An 8,514-nucleotide genomic window follows, 5' to 3' on the forward strand; every position below is an offset into this window, starting at 1 on the left:
CCCTATCTCCTACTGTACAAATCAAGTCTGAACTTACTAAATAGTCTCTGTGAAGCCAGTTCTTCCCTGCCTTGTGCTCCATCTTGGAAGCAGTGTCATCCTTCCCTTGATTAATAACCTTCCATAGTGCCACTTTATCTGCAACGAATGAACTCTAAATTATACACACAGTTATCAAGTTTGACAGCAAATTAGTGTTTAAGATATACTTTACTTGTTTGTTTATAAGCATATGTATTCATATGTCAGTAAGTTCACATCCCTATGCACACATGGAGGCCAGAATTACTGGAATTACTGTTGTTTGCAGGATTCCTGGCTTGTTACATGTATGCTGGGATCTGAATTGCAGCCCTCAGGATTGCTCAGCAAGTGTGCCTAACTTCTGAGCCAGTTCTCCATCCCCACAATAATTTTTGAATTCCTTTTTCCACCTCGTTTCCTTCCCACTGGGTTGTTTACATTATGACAAGCGTTCTAGATCCCTCACCCTTTTTACACATGCCATTCCTCCCCTAAACTGGATCTCACTTACTATTATGGCAAAATGGTATTCTTCATTGAGCACACACTTAGAAAGGTTCTTCTCCTATTAAGTTTTCCCCAGCCCTCCCTGTGGTGATATTATGTTCCCCCAAATATTGTGCACCCTAATAAACTTATCTAGAGTCAGAGAACCGAACAGCCACTAAATACAGAGGCCAGAAAATGGTGGCACACACTCCTTTAATCCTATCACTTGGGAGGCAGAGATCCATCAGGATCTCTGTGAATTTAAAGCCACACTGGAAACAGCCAGGCATGGTGACTAACACCTTTAATCCCAGGAAGTGATGGCAGGAATCAGAAAGGTATATAAGGCATGAGGACCAGGAACTAGAGCTGGTTAAGTTTTTAGGCTTTCAAGCAGCAGTTCAGCTGAGATTCATTCTGGATGAGGACTCAGAGGCTTCCAGTCTGAGGAAACAGGATCAGCTGAGGAACTGGTGAGGTGAGGAAGCTGTGGTTTGTTCTGCTTCTATGATCTTCCAGCATTCACCCCAATACCTGGCTCCAGGTTTGATTTTATTAATAAGACCTGTTAAGATTCGTGCTACACCTCCCTCACACTTCAACAAACAAAAATAATAACCTTTATGTTCCTTAATGTCTTGACACACATGGAAAGCTCAATACTGATCATACTAAATGGTCACCACCCAGAACTTGACTTCTCTAAGAAGACTATGAATACATAGAAAGCAGGGATGTTGGTGTTTCATGTTTCTTTGTTCCTTATTTGTGACTTGTACTGTACGTTGGTAAATGCCTTTGAATGACTACACACATCCATCATAATGAATAGAAAGTTTCACCCTCTTTCTTTGACACAAGATGGGTTCTACACTTCTGGATGAGAATATCAGGATGGGATGTTTTATACAGCCTTTCTGTTTCAGGTTTCGTGGCTAAATCTGTCATTGACTTTAGAGTTGAGCTCTTGAGGTTGCTCCAAGGCAGGAAAACAGTTTGGTTCTCTGAGCTGGTAGGAGCCGGAGATGAGCAGATGGGTATTTATTTCCTCAGGAGTTCACTTATACTGCTCTTCTGGGACTCTGCTGGCATGAGGAGGCAGGAAGCTGATCACATCTCGGTCCCTCATAGACTAATTTACAGAGATCCTGTATTGATAGCTGTCAAGGAAATTTAAGATAGAGAAGGCATTCATCAAGGTACCTTATGTCTAGAGGAATGGAGATGGCATCCATAAGGTAGAGGGATGTCTCAAAAAGACAAGCTAAAGAAGACCAAATAAACACACATCCAGGGAAGAGGGGCAAAAATGCACCAGTATCACAGCTGCTCAAGTGATTCCAGAAGCCCTTTAGTCATCCCACAGAGCTGACATTGGTGGCAGTTTAGAGACTACCTTTGATCATCCTTAAACTCAGAGAAAATTCATCACTTATGCCAAAATCTATCTCACACCTTTTTTGTACATCCTCTCCAAATAGAAGAACTGGAACTCTTCCTGATGCTAGCTGACTCCACAGTGTGTATTTGAGGCCATCTGGAGTAGAATCTCTTTCATAATGTTCAAGTGAAGAGGCATCAGAATATAGAAATAAGGCATGGATGCTCTGCCATTTTACAAAGTAACAAATAAGGGAACAAATGGAGGATAATTGACCTCATTGGAAGAAGTATCTGAGAAACAAGAGTATTTAGTCTCTTTCACTTATTTGTCATTTAGAATAATTTATGAAATTTTCATAGAAGATCAGAAGTATAAGTTAAAATTTCAGAATATCAGAATGAGTATATTTACAAAAGCATAAAAATTAAAATGTGATGACATAAATTTGTTTTCTAAAACCAATAATGGTAGTGTATACTTATCTTTTCCTTAGATGCTATAGATCTTTCTCTCCCTTCCTTTCTTCTTCTTCCTTTCATCTTTTCTTTCTTTCTTTCTTTCTTTCTTTCCTTCCTTCCTTCCTTCCTTCCTTCCTTCCTTCCTTCCTTCTTTCTTTCTTTCTTTCTTTCTTTCTTTCTTTCTTTCTTTCTTTCTTTCTTTCTTTTTGAGAGAAAAAGTCTTTCATTGGTCTGGAACTTGCCAGGTAAGCTGGGCTGGCTGGCTAATGAATCCCAGGGATCTTCCTGTCTCTGCCTCCCCAGTGCCAGGATTATAGTTGTGCACCACAATGCCTGGATATTTTTAATTATTTTTAATAATATTTTTAATTAATTAAAAAAATTAAAATTAATTAATTTTTGGTTTTTCAAGACAGTGTTTCTCTGTGTAGCTTTGTGCCTTTCCTGGAACTCACTTTGGAGACCAGGCTGGCTTCAAACTCATAGAGATCTACCTGACTCTGCCTCCTGAGTGCTGGGGTTAAAGGCATGCACCACCATTGCCCGGCCTGGATTGTTTATGTAGGTTCTGGGGACCTAAATCAGGTCCTTTCAGTTGCAAAGTGAATAATTCATCCATTAAGCCATCTTCTCAGCCTGCCTTTGGCTCTTTCTAATGAGTACACAAAGTTAAATTGTAAAGAAAGATATCAGAAAATAATTCTTTATGGTAGTGCTGGAAATTGGGCCCAGAGTTCTGCACTGACTGGGCAAGTACTCAACAACTGAACTAAACTACCATCTTCTAAAGTGTAATTCTTTATGCAGAAAACCCATTGCAATAATAATTTGCCATCCCCAAATTAGCATTTGGAAAATGATAGTCACTCAAATGTTTGAGAGTAGAAACCTCATACACCATCTTGTCTAGCTCCCCAGTTAACACAAGGGATTGAAAAGCCAAAGGGAATTGCTATAACAGATACCATTTACTGGGTACTGACTCAGTCCCAGTAACCTTGTTGCTTTATTATAGATATGCAACATTCAGATACAGTAGAGTCATGGGTCGGTGTGATTTCTAGAATAAAAGCTCAGAGAGAATCAGTAGCTTTTCACATGCTCACATATATAGAAAGTATGGACTACAGATTTGAATCTGGTTCCTACATATACATTCCTAATAATATGCCTGTATTCTGCCACCCAACATGTGCCCCCAGTTTATCCATAGTGCTAATTGTTAGACTATTCAGAAAAACTAACTAATCTGTGCTTGAAATTGAGCAAGTGATACTACATAGAAAGTCAAAGTCAGACCTGGTTTAGTAAAAGTTACTCAGAGCAAAGATGCTTACAGGCTCCAAGAATGGTCCTTCATAAGGAACACTGAGTTGTGAGTGAACAAGGACCATGGGGGTGTGAATGAACAAGGACCATGGCAGTATGAGTGGGTGTGACTCAATGATTTTTAGGCCTACACTTGAAGGCAACATCCCAAAGTTCAAACTAGCATAGCCTCTTCCTCATTTAACCTATTTATGTCTTAGTGTTCATGCCTCAGAGATAATAATCATATGTGTTTGGTAAGTTTGATATGAATGAACAGTGTGATTAATGAGCATAACCATTTCCAAGCAGTGTCTGACATATAGTTAGTTCTTTATGAGAACTCAACATCTCCACAGCATAACAGCTTCCAGTTCCTAACATTGTTCGTAACACATGATAGGTGTTCAATAGATATTTGTTGAGTAAATGAAGAGAAACATATTAGTAGAATAAATGAAGAAAAACATATTAGTAGTTTTAATAGTACTCATCTGTTCTTCATTCTCTCAAAAAAAAGAAAACAAGAAAAAAATCAAGTTCTCCTTTACTTTACTTTACTTTATATATTTCCATATGTTGAAGCTTGATTCTTTGGTGATTAAAACCACTTTTCCTTGGCAAAGCCTGAGGAGCAGCTGTTTCCCAGTCTGCTGCTTTCTGGGTCCCATTCTACTAAGGAAGTGACATCTGAATGCAGTGGAAAGCGAAGTCTCAGTTACAAGTACCAAAAATCCACTTCCAACTGGAAGAGGCAAGGAGGTAGAATTACAAAACTGACTAAAAACTATTGGGATGACTTCAAGCATGATGAATCTCAGGGGTTCAAATGGTGACGTTACAACTTGGTTCTATCCCTTGACTGTGCTTTATTCAATGATAGTTCAATTCTTAAGCAAGTTCTCCCCTGTGGCCACAAACCCCAGCTTTAGAGCTAGTTGTATCAACTTGGATCATGTGTTCACCTTTGAACCAATCACTGTGGCTCCAAATGAGAGCACATTGACTATGGAATGCCTGTGCTCATTCCCTTGATGCTAAAGAATACAGCCAGCCTCAGACAAATGAAATGAACTAAATCTGGGAAGAGAAAGTGAACTCAGCAGGTACAAATAACAAATAACCACAACAAACAGCCACAAGGTAGTGTCTTAGTTAGGGATTCTATTTCTGTGGAGAGACACCATGATCATGGCAACTCTTATAAAGGAAAACATTTAATTGGGGCTCGCTTACAGTTTCAGAGGTTCAGTCTATTATCATCATGGTGGGGAGCATGGTGGCATGCAGGCAGATGTGGTGCTGGAGAGATAGCTGAGAGACCTACATCTTGCAGTTCACAGGAAGTGGTTTGTGACACTGGGCAGTATCCAGAGCATAGGAAACCTCAAAGCACACCCCTACATGACACACTTCCTCCTACAAGGCCATACCCACTCCAACAAAGCCACACTTCCTAATAGTGCCACTCCCTGTGAGAATATGGGGGCCATTACATTCAAACCACCAGAGATAGTGGCAGTCTATACATCTTCCTCCATGAGGTAGTAGATATGTTCCCCCATCCTTCAAAGCCTGCTCTTTTGTCACCTCCCTCAAACCTCTCTTCAGCTTGAAAGTAATGGATTTTCAAATGTGAGATTCGTATTGGAAGTAGTAGACATAGGGATTTAAACAAATGTTATGCCATATAGTATGTAGTCTTCACTGTCTGTAACGTACCCTGATGGTCTCTCTAGTCTATCCTATTATACTATTTTAACTTATAGTATACTACTTTAACTTAATGTTTGCTGTTATATTCATTTCTTTCCATTTGGTTGTGATTTTTGTCAGAGGAATACTTACCACACACTGAAACAAACAACCTCTAAATCTCAGTGGCTTCACAAACTTGTAGCATGAATCTTAAAAGTTCTTAATAAAAAGAAACCTGAAGCCAGGTACTGGGGTGAATACTGGAAGATCAGAGAATCAGAACAAGCCACAGCTTTCTCACCTTGCCAATTCCTCAGCTGATCCTGTTTCCTCAGACTGGAAGCCTCTGAGTCCTCATCCAAATGGATCTCAGCTGAACTGCTGCTTGAAAGCCTAAAAACTTAACCAGCTCTAGTTCCTGGTCCTCATGCCTTATATACCTTTCTGATTCCTGCCATCACTTCCTGGGATTAAAGGTGTGAGTCACCATTCCTGGCTGTTTCCAGTGTGGCTTTGAACTCACAGAGATCTGGATGGATCTCTGCCTCCCAAGTGATAGGATTAAAGGTGTGTATGCCACCATTTTCTGGCCTCTATATCTAGTGGCTGTTCTGTTCTCTGACCCCAGATAAGTTTATTAGGGTGCACAATATTTTGGGAAACACAATATCACCACATAAACTAAAAGCCATGTCCTGGCTCAGTGCAAATCAGAAAGCTTGGTGGCTTTCCTTTCCCTCCAGAGGTACAAAATAGAAGAGAAAAGAAAGGAGGGGGAGGGGAGGGAAGGAGGGAATGGGAAGTGGAAATAATGGGAGAGAAGAGAACAGAGAGGAGAGTTACTGTGGGACTTTTCTCTCTCTCTCCCTCTGAGTCAAGGTGTCACTATGTAACTTAGATCTGCCTTAAAATCACCACATAGTCCAGGATGGTCTCAAACTCATAGTTATCCTCCTGACTCAACATCTCAAGTGCTGGGCTGATAAGCACTCACTACCACACCTAGCTTACCTCGGGAGATTTTATGGTCAGACTTGACAATGCTGTATATCACTTCGTCTACACCCATTAGTCAAATCTGACTACCAGGGCCATGGGAAAGCATGGTTTGAACCCCTGGTGGGGGGAATCTGGAATTGCTGTGTGCCATCTAGGCAGTTGATGCCACATTGTTCTAGTCTAGTTTGTCAAGGAAAAGAAAATATAGTTCTTCCTCCCTGCATGGATTCCAGGACTCTCTAATGGATGTAGTTTCTTGGTGTGAAAAATGTGACCTTTTAGTCTGCTTTAGTGTTTCTATCTTGTGGACTAGACTTTCTTTGTGTCCTTTCTTCTATTCTCATCTGTCTGTCATGGCACCTGACTGTAATTACCTACTGACCTACTTTTTTCTTCACATGTATACATGTTCCTTGTTCCTGACTTTGCCTGAGAACCCTGAACTCATTAAGTCAGTGGCCACAGTGGCAACTGTGATTCCTCTGTCCTGCTTCATACCATCCTTCACTTTCTCTATTACCTCACCTATCTATTTCTTTACCCCTACCAGCTCTGGGGCCTGTGGAAACAGAAAATAAATGAGGCCAGGTTCAATGAGCTGTATATACTTTTGGTCTCTTCCCTAGACTTGCTCCAGCATCTGGCTAGGTCAGGACCTAGGTAATGGAGCTAGCCAGGCATGTAATAAGATAGTTCTTTGGCCCTGCTACTATGGTGAGTGGCTGTAAGATCTGACTCAAACAACATTTTTATCTCTGCAATCGGCTTCAGAGTTCATTATCTAAAAAGCACTGGCTATTAGCACAATAATAACAAATCTGTTACCATAGAAGAGAGCTTTTCCTTTAAAACTAAATGGGGTAGAGACTAGAGCCTTGGGCTCCTAGGTTAAAAGACTGTATGGTTCTGGAAGAGCTGCAAACTCATGGTTATTTAAGTTGATAAATAAGTTTTTGGGTCATGGTGTTCAGCATATACTAGACACTGCTCTGGGTGCTTCTAAATATTAATTAATTTAAGCATTACAGAGCCAGGCATGGTGGCGCACACACCTTTAATTCCAGCATTTAGAAGGCAAAGGCAGACGGGTTTCTGTGAGATTGAAGTCAGCCTAAAACACATAGAGAGTTCCAGGCCAGCTAGGACTGCATAGTAGGATTCTGCCTCAAAAATAAATAAATAAATAAATCACAGAACTTGGAGGTGGGATGGTCCAGCAGGTAAAGATGCTTGCTACTGAATCTGACTACCTGAGTTCAACTCCCAGGACCCCACGGTAGAAGGAGAGAAGTGACTCCCACGAGTTGTCCTCTGAACTCCACACACACACACACACACACGCACACGCACACACACACACACGCACGCACACACACACGCACACACACGCACACACACACACAGAGAGAGAGAGAGAGAGAGAGAGAGAGAGAGAGAGAGAGAGAGATTATAGGTAAATCCAATTTAAAAACTAAAATCATCCAAAGTCTCTAGGTAAGGGAACTTAGGCCCAGAGACAGAAGAGATCTGCTCAAGGTCACCCAACTGAAAAATAAAAGCACCATTGAACGTATGGCAGTCTGGCCTTACACGCTGCTGCTAAATTATGAGGAATTTTGTAAGCCAGTTGTAAACCATGATTATTCCTAAAATCAATTATCAAAAAAAGGTAATATCTGTGCAAAACACATCAGGTCTTGATCCCTCTACTTCATTTTCCTGTCATCCTCTGCTTGAGAGTGAGTGTGTGGACAGTGGAAATAATGGATGATGAAGCCCTTTGGTGTGCATGTCTGTTCCCATGAGTTTGATCTCTCTGCTTCATGGATATCTAGGCCCTACCACGTTTGCCTTCCTCTCCAGTTCCTCATAAGGATTCCTGCCTGGACCCCTGGTCTCTGTTTTGGAAAAGGTGGTGCCCTTTTCCAGAAGGCCCACCCCAAATGACTCATAGATATCCTCAGGTGGATTCAGCCTGCTGATACTCAGCTGGCCTGGTGGCTTTCACTCCTACCCAAGACAACTTCTGCATTCCTCTTTGCAACTTTCAAGCTGTAATACCCATCCACCAGCCTGTGTGTTTTCCTTTCTCAGATGTAGGAGTTAACAACAGCTGAGGCCCCAAAAGATCTCTGATTCAGATTTCTTTCCCAC

Source organism: Onychomys torridus, chromosome X, assembly GCF_903995425.1.
Source record: "Onychomys torridus chromosome X, mOncTor1.1, whole genome shotgun sequence".
NCBI classification, from domain to species: Eukaryota; Metazoa; Chordata; class Mammalia; order Rodentia; family Cricetidae; genus Onychomys; species Onychomys torridus.